Source organism: Bombus huntii, chromosome 13 (assembly GCF_024542735.1).
Source record: "Bombus huntii isolate Logan2020A chromosome 13, iyBomHunt1.1, whole genome shotgun sequence".
Classification (NCBI taxonomy): domain Eukaryota; kingdom Metazoa; phylum Arthropoda; class Insecta; order Hymenoptera; family Apidae; genus Bombus; species Bombus huntii.
Genome location: NC_066250.1, coordinates 673,406 through 695,578, shown reverse-complemented (window position 1 = coordinate 695,578; position 22,173 = coordinate 673,406). Strand labels below are relative to the sequence as shown.

General features: G+C 39.3%; 1 protein-coding gene across 4 annotated transcripts in view; it reads left to right on the top strand.

Annotated features, from left to right (window-relative positions):
• The first annotated feature begins 12,395 nt into the window (after positions 1-12,395).
• LOC126872287 (talin) overlaps positions 12,396-22,173 on the top strand; it is a 43,935-nt gene continuing 34,157 nt past the window's right edge. For 2 of the 4 annotated variants that reach the window (XM_050632018.1, XM_050632020.1), the window contains exon 1: positions 12,396-12,618. The gene's annotated coding sequence lies outside the window, so the exon portion shown is untranslated. The remainder of the gene's footprint in view (positions 12,619-22,173) is intronic. The other 2 variants (XM_050632015.1, XM_050632019.1) reach the window with 2 other exon arrangements.

Genomic DNA, 22,173 nt, shown 5'->3' with positions numbered 1-22,173 from the left:
TCGTCCATTTCTGGGAATGTTTCACCCTGATACGGTGTACCAGCCCCTTTGGTGAAAATGTGACCAATAAGAACGGTTATCTAGTGGCGCAGAATCCGCAGAATTCAACCCTTGTTGCGGCCAACAGTCTCGATTGGTGCGGTACGATCCAATCGCACGCTAGCCGATATTGATCTGCTTGAACGGGGGTTGAATTGTTGAAACTTTTTTATTGGCAAAGTTGTAAAGTGTTTTATGGCTGACGGGGAAACTGGCGGCGGCGGTGTTATGCGATGACCATGAGTTATTAAAATTGTCGAGGACGCTTCGATGCTTTTGCGAATTAATGGAGAGGATTCGCTGAAATGACCAACGGAATGGTTATTATAATTTTCTATTTTGGAGCTTTTGGTAAATTTCTTTCTCCCTATTATGTTATTCGTTGCCAAATTTGCCATTTGATTTAAATTTGAACTCTTCCCTAGGTTATGCAAAATTGAAATATAGTTACAACCACCAAGGTTTCCACAAGCATGTTTCTTAATATAGATATAACTAAATTGGAAAATGTGATTCAGAATTTCAAATGTCCTTTGAAAATATCGTCTCGTCGAATGTCAGATGCAGATTGTTGTCATAACGAAATGGATATTCATTGGGAAGGCGAAAGATGAAAAAACAGCCTCTCTTAAAATAACAGTTTAGAGAAAAATCATCGCCACTTTACTGTGTAAGCAAAAGTTACCCCCGTTGCGATATAATGGCGTGTCGCACTCGATAGTATGACAAACTCTGCAAAAAATGCATAGGGGAGAATGAAAATATGTCAGGCATTTATAAACTTAATCAAATTTATTTTCTATGGAGAAGATACGAATAGATTTGGCTTGATGCGCATGACGATGTTATGTTTTTATTTTCCGAATATCGGTCGAATATCTTAAATCGGATATGAACATTTCACAATGTTATTTAGAAATTGAAATAGAAGGAAAAAGAGTGAAGGGGTAGATGAAGAAAGCGAAACGGTAGAAAAAATAACAAGCTTTTCCTTTAAGAGGAGGATCGGCAAAGAGGGTATACAAAGTAAAAAGAGGGGTGGAAATGGAAGGAAAGAAGAGAAAAGAGAAGAAAGAGAAGTAAAATTGCAATCAACATCAATACATGTAACAAAATCAAAAAAAAAAACGAATGCCACGCCTCTGCTTATCGATATATACGGGAATTTACTAATATTTCAATTCGTTAACAATAATATAATTTGTATTCGTAGAAATCAAATTAATGATTCAATTATAAGTTAGATTTCATTTAAATTTCATTTTTCCCTCGAACAAATGTCTCGTGTGCGCGATTCACCCTAATAAATCAAAATTCAGTTCTGCGTGTCCAATCATCGATAGTGCGAATCGCAGAGAGAATATCGGTTATAACGAATCGAAATATATTCTGTCACGTGCGTGCATCTGCAAGGGTGGAGACGATTGTCTAATAGACATCAATATACTACAAATACAAATATACACGGTATTTCAAAAAGAAATGTTTCTAAAGCGACGACCATTTCCTTTAGTATTACCCTGTGCTTGTAGGACATCCTTCACGCAGTAATTAATTTTATAATAATACGAAATCATAATAAATAATTCCCTGCTTCTTCGTTAATATCACGTTATTTGCTCTTTATCTAATTGCGAGGTGTAAACATATTGTAAATAATGTCAATGCAGCGGACAATGGAACTTTACGTCATTTTTCAAGAAAATGGTTGAGTTGTGACCTGTGGTTCCTCCGAAATCTTTTGCTTCTCAACAACCCTGTTTGAAACGAGTTCTATACGATGCAATAAAAAATTGATTTTAATATATATTAGATAGCGGCCAGGACGCGTATTTTTTATACATTCAGTACAGTTTAATCGGTTATCAACGTTCCGAGTTCATCTTCTCCTTGATACTCGTTAGATCGATACTCTGAATTAACGTTTCCACTGCTCATTTTTTCGACAACTACAAACTTTAGGCCAAGCTTTACGGAACACCCAGTATACACATTATGTACGAAAGCGAGGCGTATAGAATGGAGCAATACACGAAATGCGCGATTTATGTAATCGGTCCCGATGCAAGGAGGATGATTTAGGATAGTCGGGGACGTAATTCACCGAACGATTTGGTTGATCGAATTGCCAAAACGCGTCTATCGGTTCGATTGATTAAAAGCTCGGCTGCACTTTTGGGGTGGCTCGATTGAAAGTCATATTCATACGGGAGCGGGGAAGCCTGCGTTTTGTCGAGATCGTGTTATCGTTCCTCCTGCTAGGATCAACCCCTACGACGAACAACCCCTAATTTTATTCATTACGTATCTGTTCAGTTTGGTTAAATGTTGGATTGTGCAGCGACGATTAACGCGCAATTTATTCGATTAACGAATGTGTTGAGTAATACGCGATTGGCGTATACGAACGAATAAATGTTAATTGGCAGATTTGAGTGGGTAATGGAGTTTGTACGATATGTACGAACCTACAATGGGGAATTGACAAAAATTGAATACACTGGGATCATCTTTAGGCGAAGCGAAGGTGTTATACAAAATAACAATACATACGATACTACGATGTCGATGTATACGATATTATTCGCGATTGTCGACGATATCGCGTATTTTTTCCATTTCTCAGAGAGAAAATTTCTGCGATAAAGCATAAAAATTGATCGTCCATGGAATCGCAAGCCTGGGAGTAGACTTTGTTCGTCAAGGTTCGTCGGGCAAGGAACAATAAGAATTTATTGAGCAAGAAAGAACACTAGGGATGATGACATTTATAATCTTTCACGAGAATCATAGATCAACGATGTTTTTGCCCGGCTTACAGGGGTGTCTTTGGACACTGAATTCGATTTTAATTATTATTAATCGTCCTTCGTCACCGGGAGGGGTACTAGACTTTCCTCGCTTTCCCGTATAGCTTTCATGCTAATGTTCATTAGCTTTTAATCTTTCTGACAGCGAATACAAAGTTAGCAAAGAAATTGTTTCGTACGAATTACGCGATTTAAACGATCGATATGGCAACGATAATACGTTGACGTACGCGAAATGAAGATATCTATAGCGGCACATGAGTTAGCGAATATAGCCTGTATACTAATTTATTATTTTAAACAACACCGATCGATCATTCTCCTACACATAAACCTCTATATATTTACTATTTGATGTGCAAAATCTCGGAATATTCATAGCCTAAATTGATTATTATTTTTTTTTCTTTCTTCTTTTTCTTTTTTGCAACTCGTTGATACATAATTCATTATGGTGTTACAGAGAACGAACCACCGAACGTGGAAACGTAGGCTTTTATCTCCGTTGCAAAGTGACGACCGAGGAAAACAAAGTAGCGACTACTTAAGAGGAGAGTATCGAACCACTTAAGCAGTAATCTGTCGAGGAGCGTCCTCTTTATTCGGCCCTGTCAGGGGTGGTTTGTGTACACTGGCCAGTGTACGTAGCAACCCCTTGTAGGTGGGGTGTATCCTGCGTAGCTCGCCGCAAGGGTAAGTAACTTTTGTCTCTCGTGGACACGCGATTCTACCGGCGGGGGTCTTTCACGAGAATTTCGACGCACGTAGATGGAAGCTAGCCACTCAGAATGGTCAGTTTATGTGGTTTCTGGATATTTATGGGGTGCAGGAACGATCCGAGGGACCTGATCACCGCTGCCAGCTATATATCCTACAAATTGGACGCGGAAACTCGTGAAAATGCGAGCCAATGGCATGATCGAATTTCCGCCGTTCGCGTGTATTCGCTCTATCGAGCTTTCGAATACTCGTATCCCATTTAATGTTTTCGAAAGGACGGGTGCTTTATCTATAGATACACGATGACTCTCGAAAGTGTTCGAACATTTACCATAGAACATTCTATGCCAAACTTTTTGAAACATCACTGACGCTATAACGAGATGCGATTGTCACAGTTATGTTGGTAAAGTTTGAAATAAAAAGATAGAATGGAAGAACAGAATGAAAAGAATGGGCATGAAAAAGAAAGGTGTTACTTAGGATCTTTAAAAGATACAAACTTTGAAAAAGCAACGAGTCATACGTATTGCAAGGTATCGAAGCTCAATACGAAGCAAACGATACGATGAATTACGTGTAGCCGTATATGTATATTGCGTTATGGTGCGCCGTACGCGAGCACTTGTAATTTAATATTCGCACCCCGTGAACACGTTCATTACTTAAGTCCACACCCGGTACGATACATCCCTTTGCTCGTATATCCATGATCATTCTACCAGGACTAATGCACCGTGTGGCCAAATGCTCGATGCGATTTAAATGCCAGGGGTTAGTCAAGTATCTCGTCTACGGTAGTTAACACCCTCGACACAGTTTGCGCCAGCAATTCCCTCTTCCTTCTTTCCTCCAGGGACTTGTTAACAGTCGTTTCATTCGCAATCCACGTCTGCCGTCATTTATTTGCATTTTTTGTTGTTCAAGCTAATTTAGTAGCGTAACATTATCGTGTTCAGTCGAAAAAGTTTACTTCGTTCGGAGGCAATTACATCGATCGTTCTTTATAAGAAGAAATTCATGAAATTACTTCAGCCGTGGAATAAAGGACATAGATAAAGATCAAGATAAAGGAACAGTTTTTATAAATCGTAGTATAGTTATCGTAACGATCGTAAGATGTAGTAAGGTTTCGATAGATTTTCTTACGATTTCAACTTATGCTTGACGAATTATACTATGTGATATTTCATTTTGGTGGTCGCTAGGGGTATTTCTTGCGTTAAAACATTTGACGCGATGCATTATACGAGGGAGTTAATGTAACGAGCCAAATTACGAGCGACACGTGTGCTAATTCGAGTTTATAATTTTAACGGCGCGTACAGAAACGATGCGACGATTCTCGCTGATTTAATTAACCCCAGGGGTTCCATTTCGTCTATCGTTTCGAGTAACGCGTCCTCGATACCTTTTAAGACAGTGGTCATGGAAATAGGGACCAACTGTAACAAACCAGTTTATAGTAGCGTTGTCAGTCGGCACACTGTCACTTACTTAACACGAACTGTCGCGGTAATCCACGACTCGACGATACCAGTTGAGAATTCGTAGATAATAACATATTATCACATTACGAACAAATGAAATATACAACGAACAAGAATATTCGGATCTTATTTACCAAAAATATTAGGCAGCAAAAATCGATCGCGAATTACGTTATTATTTTCGCATTAACGGAAATGGAATTAATAAAAATTAATTATCAGGAAACTCGTGGATATTTACGACGTCGACGAACTATCTACCGAGGCAGGGCCGTTCGAATTAATTACACTTTGATGCAATTTTTCTCTGTCCCATGGATACAAATCGAAATAGAACTCGAGGGAAGCTCCTTGGTTTCCATGGCTCTTGGATTTTCGTTGTATCGTTAGGGTGGTGCCCTGCCGCGCTTCCGGTATCCGGTTCCGCCAGCTATTTTTATATCAAGGGGACCAAGGGGGCGATGATTCCATGGAATCTGAAAAGTCAGTCGGGCGAAAACGACGACCGCGTACGAAAAGGGAGAACGAATCTGTAAGGGAAGAAACAGCGGAGAGATAGAAGGGGGACGAGACAAGCTAGCGATACGTCGTCACATCCGCTTGGACGAACAGAGAATCACGACGTGTCATTTGTCAGCGAGATGCTTTTTCCGGAAACTCGTCGTTCGCAGGGAGTCCGCCGGAAGTCGCCACGCTAATCATTCTATAGAAAATGCGCACGCTCGGTGTTTATTCGATCGGATCGAGCCATGCCTCTTTTATCGTATCAACTTTATTCTATCGTTGTTCAATTGTTGATTTCATCCAGTTCATTTTGAAGTTTACATATTATTAAAACGATAACTTATATTTACATACTTGGTACCCATAATCGAAAATCTTCTTAAACTCTGTACCAAGCAATAAAGAGAAACGAATATCGTAGAACGTCAAAGTGATTATAAAACATCGTTGTTAAATATCCAAGACCGTCGTGTTATAAATCATCGTCTTCATCAGGGAGAACTCGAGCAGAAATCGTTCTACGCATAAATTCTCTTCGAATTTACGATTCACGGTTGCCGCATTAGACACGGGTAACTTTTTATGGTGATTTCGATAGCCGCACACGCTTCGTTCTTGCTCTCGGTGCGCATCCCCCACGCGTACGATCGAGAATTTGTCGAATCATCCTCGACTGAACTCGCAAGGGCTTGTTCCATTGTACTCTTTTAGGGTCTTGTGACGTATCTGCATTCCCTTTCTTCCGGCGGCGAGAAAATCGTAAACTATATGAGGTAGAAACATCTAAATACGAACGAATTGTGTTGGATGAATATTATAGGACCGATGTGTAAGGTTCGTAGGGAAGCGACTTTCTAATAGATTTCACTTCTACCACGAGTGTATATCTGGTAGATTGTAACGCTGTGAACAACTGGAGAATTATAAGAAACGTTTAAAAGGTAGCGATAAGATTTGCAGACTAGGGAACTTCACCTGAAAATCTTCTTTCTGCTGTACGTTCAGCGAAAAAGCACAGACTTACAAGGATACTCGTCGTCTTTGTGACTCATCGAATTCGCGTGGAGAAGTTCCTTGCAACAGTTCGCACAGATAAACAGATCGAGATAAATGGATTCCTCGAATAAATTCCGAGAACTATCCTTCGAAAGACGTATTTATTCCCTGGCTCGCATAATGCAAACTTGTATCTTATCTACATATCTCAAGCAATAGCAGTGGGTTGGGTAGACCATAATCTGGCACGGAGACGATCGAAACCTTTCAGAAAAATGAATTTATTCCTGGATTTATGTCCATCGTTTGCCGTCGTCTCGCTCATAAATCATCTGTATCCAAAACGGAGATGAACTCGCACAGTAGCACGCGAAGGAACACCCTTTCGTACGAAACTTTGCCAAGTTTTCCCTCCACTGCGTATAGAATTCTTTCTGTCCCTCACCCTTTGCTCGTGGTTAATCCTCCTGTATTGTTAAACGTCACGTGAAACGCCGTGTCCACAGAACGAATTACGATTCTCCCTCGAGAGAATCGTTCTTTCTTTTGTCACAAGTGCACTGGAAAATATAGTTTGATAACAGAAGTGAATTTTCCTAACGATATCGTAACAGTAGTGAGACGGTTTTGCCTTTTCTAAAAAGTAATTCACGTTGCTTTGAGTATTTATGCCAAAAAAATTATGTTACGAATAACACAGCATTGATTCGTTCTTTAAAGCTATTATGTATCATCCGCGGTAAATAATCAAGAGGAAGAATTATAATATTATCGAAAAATATAACGATAATAAAGAATTTAGCAAAGCGAAAACACAACGACGACGTAGTTTTTGGGACGAATTTCTGGGATAGAAGTCAGTTGGAATTGACAGTAACCAGGAGAGCCCGGGACATTGGCTCCAGACTTCCTGGCGCCGTCGCGACGCTTCCCAGCTTTTGGCAAAACATATCCTATCTCGTCGTATCCTGAAGCGGGCGCCTAGTTTTTTTATGGCCACCGCCAGTACGACCCCCGGTTCCAGGCTTCCGAAGTTCCCCCATAAAATCTATTCTCCTCGTTGCTCTGCCCCCGACGATTTCTCTATATCTGGTTGCATCCTCCTCTGCAGACTGTTTCTCTTCTTTGCGAAAACTACCTTGTAGCTTGTGCCGATGGCGGATATTCTGTTCCTGGAATGGGAAACGGCACGTGTCGGTCTAGGAGATTAGTTTCAGAATAAGAATAGGCTCGGGTGCTTGATCATTGAATCACTACAAAAAGACGATACAACGATCTAGCTTTAGGATCATGGATCATGGTTTAGACATTCGTCAAGATAGAAGTTTCGTAATCGTCGAATGAGATTATTTAACGAGAAGAATGTCACAATTGATAAAAATTGTCTGGAGCGTTACGAAACCCTCGCACGTTACACAATCGAGCAAAGTCTTTCGCTAATTTCGACGTCCGCGACAAATTTCTGTTACTTTCAAAATTTCACGCTGTATCTCTCAATCGTGCGCAAGCAAAATCGTAGAAACAATTTTATTCGACGATTTCATCTGAAACGACCCTGCTGCCAGCATATCTGTCACAAAAGGAATAACGACGTTTTATGCCCCTGAAAAGGTTCAAAAGCTCCGATAACGTTAGAACGCTATGCTTGCTAGCGGGCAGACGTTCGGGTAGTTGACTCATTCTTACAACTTCCATGTATCTAGCTCCACCGATATCAATCTGATTCGGTGCTCGATAAAGTTTCTCCTAGGTACATGAGATGTATATAATGGAGAAAGTTTCTAGGATTGGTGTAGCAACGATTCGACGACAGGGTGTATCGCGAACGATGGATAGGACAAAGGGGGTGATAAACTTGTCCGAGAGAGAAAGGAGCGGGAAATTGCTAGATGGAGGCATCTCCGGGGGTTGTTCCTATATTTATTGCCATTGAAGGGCCGAGGAACGGTGCCAGTATCTGCCGGTTTGCTCCAAAAATGAGTTGCCTGGCGATCGCTTGACAAACTGATTCATTCGTGGTTCCAGGAGCCACATGGAGATGTTGATCGAGATAGGACTTTGGAGATGGATGCTTGGTCTTCCGTGTTTGCTTTGCTGAAATAGGATGAGGGATAAAGAATGATTGTTAATCGCGCGACAACGATTTATGGAAAAAGTGCGAAAAAATTTCGTTAGCAAGCAATAAGAACTTTGTGAAAATTTTAATAACTTCACGAGTTGCAAAATTATCATTATTAATACATTCGCATATTGTAACGTATTGATCGGTGATATTATACTTTTTATATGCGCAACATAAAGCAAAATAGAACAAACAGCAGGGCAAATAAACGAGTACCGTTTGAATATTACTTCAGCTTTGCGAAATTTAACGAATTCTGTAATTCTTGGGGTGCACTCAGGCCCTGAGTAGAAGAGAAGTATATTATACCCTTAGGAAGTGCGATAAATTTTATTTTCCAATTAACGTTGGTACCGTTTGTCGCGATAAAAATTTCACAAACCTTCGAACGTAGAATAAAAATTTATTCATTAAACGAAACGCTAACATACTCATAAAATTGTGCTATCAGCTCGACGTGAGCGGTGCTTGCTCCATCTTGGAGTCCCCGCAGGAAACGGATGATAAGGCAGGCCAAGGCTAACGTTTTCCACAAGAGAGAAAACATTTTCCTCGTGCGGTAAAAAAGCAGAAATGAATGAAAATTGGATTATAAGCGCCGTCCTGGCAACTGTCCAACCGAAACTTTTCTCTTTGACGCTGGAAGCGCAAGATTTATCTCGTGCTATCCACTTTCCAATCGATGTCGGTTTGTCCTGGTTTCTCAAATACACACTTCCAAAGTCCCCGAGAACACTCGCAGAATGTATTACGTTTATTTCCTGTAAAAGCGTGTCGTAACGAAATAACCTTTTCACGTAAAATGATAAAACGATTCTCTTTGTTTCCTGGTACCACTTGTCTATTTTTTATCGACGGAACAAGCGCAAATGTTACAGAGCTTTGCAAGACGGACGAATATAATTTGAAAAACGATGTGTCGGACGAGAATCGGTTGTTAAAGTTGTAACGTTGCTGTAACGACGACAAAGTAGAGGTAATTATTAAGATTTTGGCAACGAAATACTGGCCCCGTTCCTATTCTCTTCATGCGTGACGCCAAGTCGGCTATGAATACGCTTTTTCCGTGTTAATAGATTTCTCGATTCTGATGATTTTCTTCTTAAAAAACTACTTCGTATTTTACAAGAGACGTTTGCACGGTTATCGCATAATTGGTATTCAGTTTCTCGAAAAACGAATGACTACCATAGGTATATTCATCGCGACAAACTATTATAAACAATGGGAAATTCCAACGTGTTTGGAAAAATATCGTTCGTAATATCGTCGCTTGCTCTCTACTTGCGATCGGTTCGTAACACAAAAGTTGCATAAATCGTACGTCGAACCGAGCGAGAAAGCGTGATTAAAGTTTCCGGGCTGGTTGAAAAATCACGTAAACGCAGTCGGATTGTCCTCGAGGCATTTGAAATGCAGGTCGTGCCCACGTATCCCGAGCTATTTGCCCGCTACGTATATCGAGCATCGCCCACGCCCTGCCGGTTTATGCACAGGTGCATTCTGTTGGGCGACAACGACAACGTGAAAAAGACGCCTACGTTTATTTTTCTTTCGTAGCGCCGCCGACGCGCGAAGAATGCGAGGAACGCGCGAGCTTACGCGTCTTGTGGGTGGCCTACGCGATTAGAAGAAGCAACAGGCTGTTAATCGTCCTTCTCGTCATTTTATTCGCCACGCCAATTTCACGGCGTGTCGACGGCCGTGGACGTTGGTCATCGCGTTGCGAGAAAATCGACGACCACTTCCTTCGTGTGTAGATAAATACCGGATGGCCGATATGTGTCATACTTTTCCGCGTAACTCTTTTAATTCCGACCTCGTTATATAATAATCCAACGAGAAACGAAGACAACAAGGATTTTCGGGAAGTCGCAGGGGAGAAGCATACGGGAATCATGCTGGTACACGAACGTTTATTTTGAACGAATAATGAACTGGCGACTGGTACTTGGCCTGGTAAAAGTGGTATATGCGGTAGAGCGAGTGGCTCGTTTTAGAGGCTGTATAGTGGATTTAAAATGAAGCGTGAGGATTTATGTTTGTCCTGTGTACTTGATACGTGCGATATCGGTTTTTCTACGATATCCAGATCAAGTTGAAGTTCGTGATTAAGCGTGGCTCGAATCGACAGTGTCGATTTTCGGAGGTATTGGACTTTTTACGACAAAGAAGTAAGTTTGTCAATAATTGGCAATATCACCTATACGAATAACATCGGCGTTCACTTCCCTTACACTTTAGCAACTTTATAACTTATTCGTATCGTGGGTCAGAGATCGTGTAATTATACATAATCGTGTATTTCCCGTTGGCAAACCGTAATACACGTTTCTGCATATTCTATGCCTCAAACTATAAAGACGTCCCAGAAAACTCGTTAAACGAAAGACGAGCAGTTTTTTAACAACACAAACTACGCGAGTAATATACGATAACGAAAAAACGTGATGTCATCGACACATTCATACTGTACGAAGGAGAGTAATATTTTTGGATTTCAGTCTCATGCTATTACTCAGCAGGTTAAATTTGCATGTGACAAAAACAAGATAGAAGAATGAAAAATCGGGACGGAGATTCTCTTCCGTTTGTGTTCGTTTATAACGAATTCTTGTTATTTGATTTCACGGAATACGATACACGGAGTAGCGTAAAGCGCGTTACATCATTGCGTACTACGAAACGTACACGGTTCTGAATGGAGACTGGCTGGCATGACCAAATTTGGTGCGGTCTCGATTCTGTACCCGATGCTGGATTTGTTTCCAGCTTTACTTACAACTTGCACGGACCTCCTAACACGTTTTTATGGAAATCTATCGTTTCTCGCGGATTTTTTGAGATAATTCTCAGCGAACCAGCGAACTTTTTAAATCGTTCTCTTATCGTCGTTAGATTTCACGGCTTTTCAGGAAGCGAAACATTCGGAGATCGTTCGCTGTGTTTTCTTGTCACGCGTATGATTGGTTCTTTTTATTTTTAGAGGAGAGTCTGTTTATTTGGATTAGTTATTTGGATGAAGCCAGGGAAGTGCGTAGCGCGGCGAGGCCCGCGCGAGATTGTTATCGATCATCGTGTTATTGAAATTTTCTGAAACGAAAAATTAAATTAATTAAATATCTCGTGATTTGAAAATTACCTGCTGATATAATTATCAGAAATTTTCTGCATAACTTCTAAATTTATTTAAAGTACATACTTTCGTAATTGGACAGTAAGAAACACATAATACAGTTGATTATGAACATTTTTAACGAAATATAAAATGTTTTTAACAAATTCCTAAATAAGCATAGTAATATTGATATTTTGAGGTAATACGATTTTCGAGTGAATCTTTAAGATCCAATGTAAAGATAAAAAAACGTTTAAGAATTTAGCAATAGAAACGTAGTAATAGTACTTAAGAAGATATACTTTATTGGTATTATTCATCGTATTTATAGATATACTAATCCGATTATGCCTAATACACGAAACAAGATTTTCAAAAGATAATAGCACTTTTATTTATTTATTTATAACTCGTATAAAATTATGGCACCTTTTATAATTAAAATCTTCGATCGGATATTACAATTACAAATATTAGATATTAAACATTAAAATTTCATTGTTGTAAATATCGCTGCAACTATACGTTAGAATGCATTGAAACGGTATAACGAGTATATTTCTGATTCGAAGTAATTCAGTTAAAAAAGAAACTAGAAAAAAAGACGTTTGCCAATTGCCGTCTCGTTCGAAAAGGGTACTCAAGGCGCCTTAATTTTTTCGTGACACGCGCCGTCACTGACCTTGAACGAGAGGAACGCTCGAAACTGAAACGGTGGAGTCGCAAGAGTGTTGTCGGACGTGTGGTTGTGCCCGAAGTGACAAATTGATTTTGTGCAACGAAACAGGGCTTCTTTTCTATCTATGGATATTTTTTACGGTGAGTAGAATGTACGAATAGCCGGATAATATCGCGAAACCGACGGCTGGTGGCGATGCTGCCGGTTCCTATTGATTTTTCCGTGATTTCCGACAGATGGGCGTGCTGCTCTCGTTTAGACTTTTCCAATCGTTCCTGCTCGTTTTCACACCGATAAAACGCGATCTTCCGTGTTACTTTATTAATCGCTTAGAGGCATATACCTGCCTCTTGGCCGTATATGATCGTATACGTCTGAGAGTCGAGGCGGATTACGGGCGAGCTAACCTCAAAAACGAAGGGGGTAGGACCACCAAACGGGTGTCTCCCGAAATAGAGATGATTCACAACATCGCGACAAATTGACAGCTCGTGGCCTCTCCGCTCGTGCGTCTGTGCATCAACTTGTGCCGTTTGTTTCACGTTTCGCAAATCGATCATCGAAGTAGATTTCGCCAACACTTTACTCTGTATCGTACTCTCTCCTCGATGCTCTCCTCTCGTTCCTCCCGTTTCTCTCTTACGTTTCGTTAAATGCGCGACGTGCCAAAACAATAGGACCGGAGAAAATCAATAGGCAGGCTGTAAGAGGTTAAATAGGGAAACCCATCTGCTACCACTGTTCACGAGACTTTATTAAGTTTCTGCGTTTGGCCAAGTTCGGGACCCTAGAAAATTCGTTCCGATTTCGCATCGACGATTTGCCACGGTTTTTAATTCCTCGCGATGTCACCGGGTCTTTTGTTTTACTTTGTTTTTAATCTTCTTCGCTTTTTTTCATCCGCCTAATTTTCTCCAGGAATCTTAGATAAGATACCCTTTCTCGTATTGTGCCCTTAAGGTCATTTTTTATTTTTTTGTTTTTTGAATCCATCGGGGGAAATATATAAATCAACTCTCCTTTCTTCGGCGGTGTAGTAATAAATACGTAACACGTCCCGTATCGGTGTTCGATTACCTTAAATTCTTTGAAAATATCGTCGAAGTAAAATTGTCATAGCTCTTTTTATGGTCTTTTGACGGGTGGGTCATAGTGATTTTTTAAAAGCATATTGGTGATTTATCGGGTCGCGACGTTCGATTAATTTTTAGCCTTTGACGATTATTGAACTACTTTGCAATTCCCCTTCTTTCACGCGTGCCTATTTTTTTTTTCTTTCTCCTTTCTTTTTTGTTGCATTCGTTTCGTCGGTTTTACTCTAACGCGAATTCTCTGAACAACCTGAAACTACTGAATTCTCTGTTCTTTTACTTTTAATAGAATTTTTTACGTTATAGAATGTTATTAAGTTTGATAAGTCGTCCGATACAGTCGGAATAAACAGAATAACAATGGAATACAAATAAGTTGGTAAAATAGTAACAAGTTTCCAAACTAGTATTTCTGTAGAACTATATAGGCGTATATTTATAAAAAATAGGATTTTTTTTATTTAAAAAAAAAAAAGAAACTGTAAATTCGAAACGGCAGAAAGCGCGATGAAAGGAGAAACATTTTCTCATTACAAATTGCCTTTAATAGAAAAAGGAATGAAAAAAGTTGGTTTAGTGGATGGTGAAACACACAGTTTTCCTATGTTTGCCGTGCACTTTCGGATTTAGAGTTCTTAATTCGCGCGGTGCGTGACCGATGCTCCTCCGCAGATTTATTTCCGTGGAATTGAGCCAGACTCACAATTTAATTATCGCGATCCACTTGGAGCCAGTTGAGAACTCGGCTTTAAGGTTTCATTGAGTTTATCCGAAGTGACGATCTTTATTCTCCGATCGACGCGAATAAAAAGGCCTCGCGGAAGCGGAAGGCCTCGAACAGCCCTCGTGACTCATTTCCAACGGAGATATCGCTCGGGATATTGCCATTCGAATGAATTGCACGATATCCAATCATTTGTAACCCCAAACTTCTTCAAATTTAATTATAATTCGTTTCAAATTCCCCTGTTTTCTCCCTTCATTTGTCAACAATATCGGGTATGAAATGTTTTAAATTCTAGCTATATCTCTAGTTCTTTTTATACGCACGGTTGGTTAAAGGCTAGGAATCCCTAGGCCCAGGATTTAAATTATTCACTAACTATTTAAGTTTATTTGTCGCTAAGCCGCGGATGTTTAAGTAATTGATTTTCTAACAGACATAGAGATGAACGATAAACATTTATTTCGCTCCTTAAATATCAGTTAATAATAACTAAATATTTGAAATGCATAAGCATCCGCGTTTCTTGGACATACTTATTATTTATATAAATAGCGCTTGTGAGATATACAGTTTTAAAATTCCGTCTTTGTTTATCAGGATAATGATCATGAGCAAATTGCATATAGAAATTGAATATACGTACCGAAGACGGCAAGCATATGTCTAACGTACATTGAAGATATCTAATGGAAGAATTTTAAAACGTTGGAAAGAAAATATTCGGGACTTTTCTACTACCAAAAATTGTATTATATCATACGAAGTTACATAAAGTGTATCGAATTTGACTAAATAAATCGGTAGTATGTGAAAGTAGGTAGTCAGAATAAGATAGAATATGTACGTACGTACATATATGGAAATAACAATCTAAGAGACATAAAAGTATCGATGCATCATTTCTTCTGTGGACGATGACGTAGAAATCAAGATTGCATTATTACCGATGCAGTTATTATTACCGATGCTTAAACGCTTCCATTCAGGAATTAGATATTATTATTCATGCTGTCGATAACTCTGGTAAGCTGAACGGTCGCGCGTTTGATTTATTTCGTAGAATTGATTTACTTGCCATTGAAAGCGGATGAATGAACCGAGAAAACTAACTTTATGCTTTCGTACGAGTCGCGAAATCGTTACAGGCAATTTAAATTTCTTTAGAATCCTTGTTTATTTGATTTATTACTGTTTTTTATACGATAGTTTCGTTTCGAATTCTTGGTTTTCAATTAGAAATTCTACGTATCCTCGATAAAATGTTAATGTTGATTTCTTAACGTAGTTATTAATGAGAGTATCAGTTAACCGAACGATTAGTTAGTCCAACTGTTATGTAACGTATACTACATTAAACTTACAGATTAATCAACTCTGAAATAACGATATAATGTTTGCAATTGAAGAGGAATCTACTTATTCGTTGTCACTAATTATCTACCAAATAATTGATAGATTCGTAATGTATTCGTAACATATCGAGTACGTAATATTTTCGCTAGCATTGCCTAAGAAACAGATAACATAAATAGCATAAATATAAAACGTAGTAACACTACTTTCATCAAGCATTGTAATAAAGAAATGTATTCATCTTTTGTCAAGTTATTCTATCGTCCCACAACGACGATACACGATTATCGTCATCCTTGTAGCTACAATTAGAATAAAATTGAATTTCTCGCCAGAAATTAATCTTTTATCTGTGTATATAGCATAGGGCTATTCATAGTTTACGAACGCTTGTATCATTTTTCTTTCCGAAACAAATGCCCGGTTAAAACGTTTCATTGTAAAAGCTGGTGGGTCATTGTATGGCAAAAATTGCGTCTGTAAAGGGATTACGCTTTTGTGCAACCGAGTACTTCGTTTTCGATTATCGATTCATTTTCGTCACGGTTGCTACAAAACATTTGGCTCGGCCAAAATACACGTTTGTGCGTTTGGAAGACACAGTTCCGGTACGAGCTGTATAAATAGAAGCATGCGTATGTCCGGTGCGTGTAGAATATGCGATGCTTCGAAATAACGCGTTCTTTGTGCATGAAATGCGTACGCGCGCGCAATACAGGCAATGTGCACGAAGTAACTACAGGGTTGCTGTACGCACGTGTTTCTGCGAAGATCATAATGGAGTTACGCGTCTTGGCCAACACAGCCAGCGATGACGGGTAATCGCGTGAAATCGATTTTGTCATCGACTCGTTGAGATTAAGTCGAAATGGAATACTCGGGAGGTACAAGTTACGCGTCCGAATAACTTGGAACGTGTCATTTGTAATAACATAAATCAGCGATCGGAAGAGTCGTGGAAGAATTTTAATAGCTTCTATTTAAAACATGGATTGTACAACCTCTTTTAGAACACGTTGTCACGTTCGAAGTTGTCCGATGAGAACAGACAAAGAAAATTTCTTGAAAGTAAGTTTTACTTTGAACAGAACGTGTAAAACGTAGAACCAAAGGTGTTTCCATAAGAGGAACAGATATTTCGTTTATGGAGATTTAAAAAGTTCTCAATTATAGTAACAAATATTGAATACTATTCGATGAATAGTACTGCGAAGCGATATTAAATAATTATTACGGTCAGATTGATGTTCCGAATATGTTATTTATCTGTAATTTACATAAACGATACACAGTTCAATGCTTATTTGTGTTTGTCTTTGAAACGAACACTTAGGAAAGTAAGAATGTACTGAATACATACACGATAGTTATATATAAGTATTGTACTAATGTAATATCATACTATTCGCACGTTTATCGAATAAAAGATATGAAGATCGTGACATAAGTAATTAATATCTTCGTATGAAATATAAGCCGGTATTTTTCTGTTTAAGGGTTCGTTTTTCGAAAATAAAGTTCGAACGCGTTTAGTTTAGAATCGGCGCGATACCTGCGTACGATAAATAATCAAATTTATTTTTCCCGGAAGGAATCACGTCGTGTCGGCTTTACGTGTTATCTGGCCGGACCCTGTGTTATAGGATTGCTATTGTATTTCAGTTTATAACGTTCATCCTTTATGATTTTCATATCTTCTATTCGATAAACGCGTGAATAATATGTTATTATATTGTTATGTATAAAACTAGTACTTTGTCCGTTTGGTACTTTTATCCTACGCACGTGATCTTATTTAATACACGTTCTAAAACAACTTGTGTCCGTGGAACTTTTATTATACAGATTCTAAAATATCTGTTCACTTGTTAACATTTGTTTCGATAAAAATTTCACAAGAACAGATATTTTCCTAAACGAAACATACAAGTTGGAACATAATTCTTTTAGAAACGAAAGATAACTGTCTATTTTGATCTCTGGTGTAAACGTTTTGCGTTCGGACGTTTCATATGCTCTGCCATTGTTATCTCTGTTTCGTCGTTACATCACGTTATCGTTATCGTCATCGTTATCGTTGTTCTTGTTATTATAATAATATTACACTACACATTCCATTTGCATTCTTTTATTCGAGCTTGATACGTTTTGTTCTTGTCGTTGCAACTTATTTACTATTTATCCCTGTGTTATTGCGATTAAATAATAACGGGGAAATAGTTAGAGGAGACAAAACGTCGAGATAAGAATGAAAAAGAATAGAGAAAGATGCGTAGAACATTAAAAAAACATTGAAAGTTTCATAGGATATTGTCGATGGATAGAAATCAAAATGTTTCAACGTTGATTTGATAACCCCTGGTTCACGTGTTTATATGAATCTAATAATATTCAAACGATATACATGGCACTATTCAACATCGACGCGTATCGTCAAACATTTTCGTATTATCTGTGCGAAAGATCTGCGTAATTTTGGATAATCATGTAATTTCATGGTCATTTACTTAATATTCGTATATTTCTCCCTTCAGATTCGTTTCTTTTCCGTGGCTCCGTTTCCCTCGAAGGAAACAAACGACTTCGTTACGGGATCATTATGGCGATTGGTGAACCACATTGAGACGAAGTGGACTCTCGGAACCAATTATACGCCTTGTTACATTTAATCCTCATTAATAGGTTACGTCGCTAGTTTATGTATACTATATCAGCGATGCTGATAACAACGATAAATAATATCTCGGTATGTTGATGTTAAGGAGAGTAACAGGATTAATGGTTATTTAAAAAGAAAAAAAGAATTACAGGAAGATCGATGAATCGATTTCGATTCGACGACGCATCGTTTGAGAGACACTGTTTGTCACGAATGCACGATCTTGCACGATGCACGTCGAGACAACGATATGCCTCGTTACTTTTTCTGCGACATTACACGGACTGCTAAGGAATTTATTTAAAAGGGGACGATTGTTCCATTAAATTGCCTCCTTGAGAATAAAAGTGCATCGTTGTCCGTAGACAACGTTGTCATCAAGAAGGATTTTCTGATGTTCAGAAGACAACGGTGATATTTCGATAAGATTGTGGAAAGCGAATTTCTTGTTATCTATCACGGTGTAGGGAAAGCAGATAATTATATCATGTTTATTGTACAACGTATATATAATGTCTAATGTATTTATTGTAAATAACTATAGTATTTAATAGTATTTATAGTATTTAACATTTAGGTACAAAGACTCGTGTAGTAAGTAAATTGCTCTTTACGAACGTAAATAGGAAAATGAATAGAAATGAATCGCAGGTTCCTCTGCCGTTATACCGTCGCTTTACTTTTATTTCATAAAGTCGTTGTCGTCAGGTATACTCGTGTCTGCTTTCGATTTTTCTCATTTCTTATTCGTATGGTTACGCAAATTGCGGACTGGACCTTTCGCGATAAATTCGGTAAGGCTCGTTTTTCTGTGACAAAGCCAACGACCGAAACTTGCGTGTATCGTATAATTTGGACATACTCGTATAATTATTTCTAACATGTTATATTATACACGGAGATATTCATCGGAGCGATGCAGGAACATTTGACGTTTTAATTAATGCGTATACGTGCAGATCTCGTTAAACCAGCAGCTATAGGAATTAAATAGAACGCAAAATAGTGTCTCGGCTAATTGCTTTTTCGATTGTACCGAGAAACGCATTTGCGGCGCATGTAAATCAATTCAAAGAAAAATGTAAGCGTCTCAGCGACGGATTTTACGTCTAATCGGTATCTAAAATGTAAAGATATACTTTCGCTTATTTGATATTCACCCTCTGTAACTATAGAACTTTGTTTGCTTCTTTTACCATAGAAGTATATATATATATATATCGATACGGAAGGGCCGAATTAGCATAAAGTGAAAAATGATTGGGATATTAATCGCGACATGGAGATTGCAAAGAGATAACGATATTTACACAAATTGGTTCAAGATAATAACTAATTGCAAAACTCGTGCAATATTCAAGCAGTATTCGTCTTCTGCCCATCCCTCTAAGAATAAAAGTATCGTTTCTATTTTCAGTTGTCACGTTGCGGTAATAATTATTATACAGATACTTGACGTACGCTTGCGTGATACGAAAGAAACTTTTGCAAATGGCCTCGTTGGTTATCGAAATTGCTAGTTTGTGATATTTGTTCGTTGTCATCGTCGCTCACCTGTTTCGCTGCGACTTATTTTCATTTTCCTAGCGGTATGTTCATCCCCACGATCCATCCGGGCGTCACATTTAATCCAAGATCACCCTTGTTTGCGCAGTTTTAGGTTACAACGCGTCTAATGGATTATCCGTACATTCAGCTCAAAGTACCTTTCACTCCGTTGTCATCGATTCAATGGAGGTCCGTGTGCTGCACATAAAAATAACAATGATTCGATGTTTACTCAACTTATTAGACGATTTTAGCGTGCTCCGTAGATCAGGGTGGAACATTTCAGCTGACGTTCCGATCCTACGCAGGAGTAACTGGCTTTTAGCGTCGACGATCTTTTCGAAACTGTTCCGTTTTGCTCCTTTTTTAGCGGTACATATCTCGTTAGTTAGTAGGAGCTGTATAAAGCATAGCGTAGCAAAGGATCGGATTGTTTGGAATCGTTATCGGAAGAGGAAATGGCAAAATCTACTTAGAAATTTCCGCCAAAAAACTAAACTTAAGTCATGTTGCAGAAATCGACAACGTAAGAAGCATCGAAATAACTATATTAGACTGTATCGATTCAACGCTTGATCGTCTATTGGCCACTCACCCAGCTCACCACGAGACAGCCTTCGTTTTCCACAAATTCGCTCGTATCTTCTTTGAGAGCCGTCGAACGTTCGAACATCGCATGGGTTAGAGTTCTAAATCAATTTTAACCGGCCGAGACCATAGATCAGAGACCAGAATCGACAACGAAATCGCGGTCCATCGAGAGATCGTCTATTGATCGGTTGTGAAAGGCAGGCAAGCCATTAATCGCAAAATTTTGTGGAAACGCGCAAGACATTCGGGGACGGGATGACGAGAGAGTGACGAGAGAGGGTGGATGGTACGAGGCGCGTGCCGATTGATCGGATTTACAGCCGGTTAGATTGTCTCTCGTAACGTAGCTACGTGTGCAACAAGCCCGTTATAAGATTACCCGTTATGAGCCGTGGCTTTATTAGTTATCTCTCGCGTCCTTTTTTACGACGGCCCAAGAGGCCCTTTATTACATATTGTTCGGCTCGATCATTCCATCTTCCGCGCATTGTTGCCTCCGCTTTTCGACAGACTTCCTCGTTACACGTGAAAATTGCAGCGCTACCGGCGATAAACACTATCGAAAGTGAAGTTTATCGGTGAATAAGTGGCCTCGAGTAAATTATTGCAAATAACCGGTAAACAATCGAGCCTGAAAGCCTGAAAAATTACACGGTTCATGGGGCTAGGGATCGTCGTGTCTTCGTCAAAAATCTTTTTAATTGCGACCGATGTCATCGGGTGAAGATAAAGGTCGAGAAATATATTAATAAGACATGTAATCGATTACATCGAATAATATATCATTTTCGTTATAGAATATATCTATTTGTTAGTGGATATATAGTGGATGAGAGAGAAAGCATCTTTATCGATTACGAAAACCTAGCTTTTCCGATGTTCTTGTAAAATTAATTCGATGGGTGGCATTGCCTTGCCAAATTCAAATTTCGGAGAAATATCGTACACGCGCTAACTCGGTAAATACCAGATTAGCACGTGAAAGCAGGCTATCGAGAAACTGATCGTGCAAGAACTTTGCACAGCTGCCACACCCCGCGGTCCATCGAGGACCTTGACGCCGAAGCTGGCCTTCCGGGTTATAAAATCCAGAATTTATTCCATCTCTGTCCTCGGTGTTTCTCTCGGACCTTACGACGAGTCTCTCAACGCTCGCGAACGTACAGTACGGGGCAGTAAAGGTAGGAAGAGAAAAAAAAGACAAAGAGGGAAGGGGTGAAGGTGAAGGAGAAGGGCCAAGGGAGAGGTAGAAAAATGCACCTGTACATGTGAGAAATAGAATCCCGAACTGTCATTGCGGCCACGTAGTTACGTGTACGTGAATATCGTGGGAGGGTGCGACATCGGAGGGGTTGAAATGTGTAGGTATATGGAGCCAACATCACCGGAGCGTCTCGGCGTTGGAGGCGCCAAAGCGTCGCGGCGCCACCCCCGGCGCCCGCCATAACGCCGCCAGCACCCACCTCCCTCGATTCTCTCCAACTCCTATCTTCCCTACTCTTCCTCGTTCTAGCGTTCTCCATTCCCTTTGCATCTCTTCTCTCGGCTTTTTTTTCTCTCTCTCTCGAACCGTCCTCTCTTTTCGTTCATCCGTGCTTCTTTCATATCGTTTTTTCTTTATTTCTTTTTCTACGGTTATCCCGATGATTAGTAATCGTATCAAATCAATCTTTGTGTATCGTAACGGTGATTTTATAAATAAAATTATCGAGTAAGTTGAAAGACC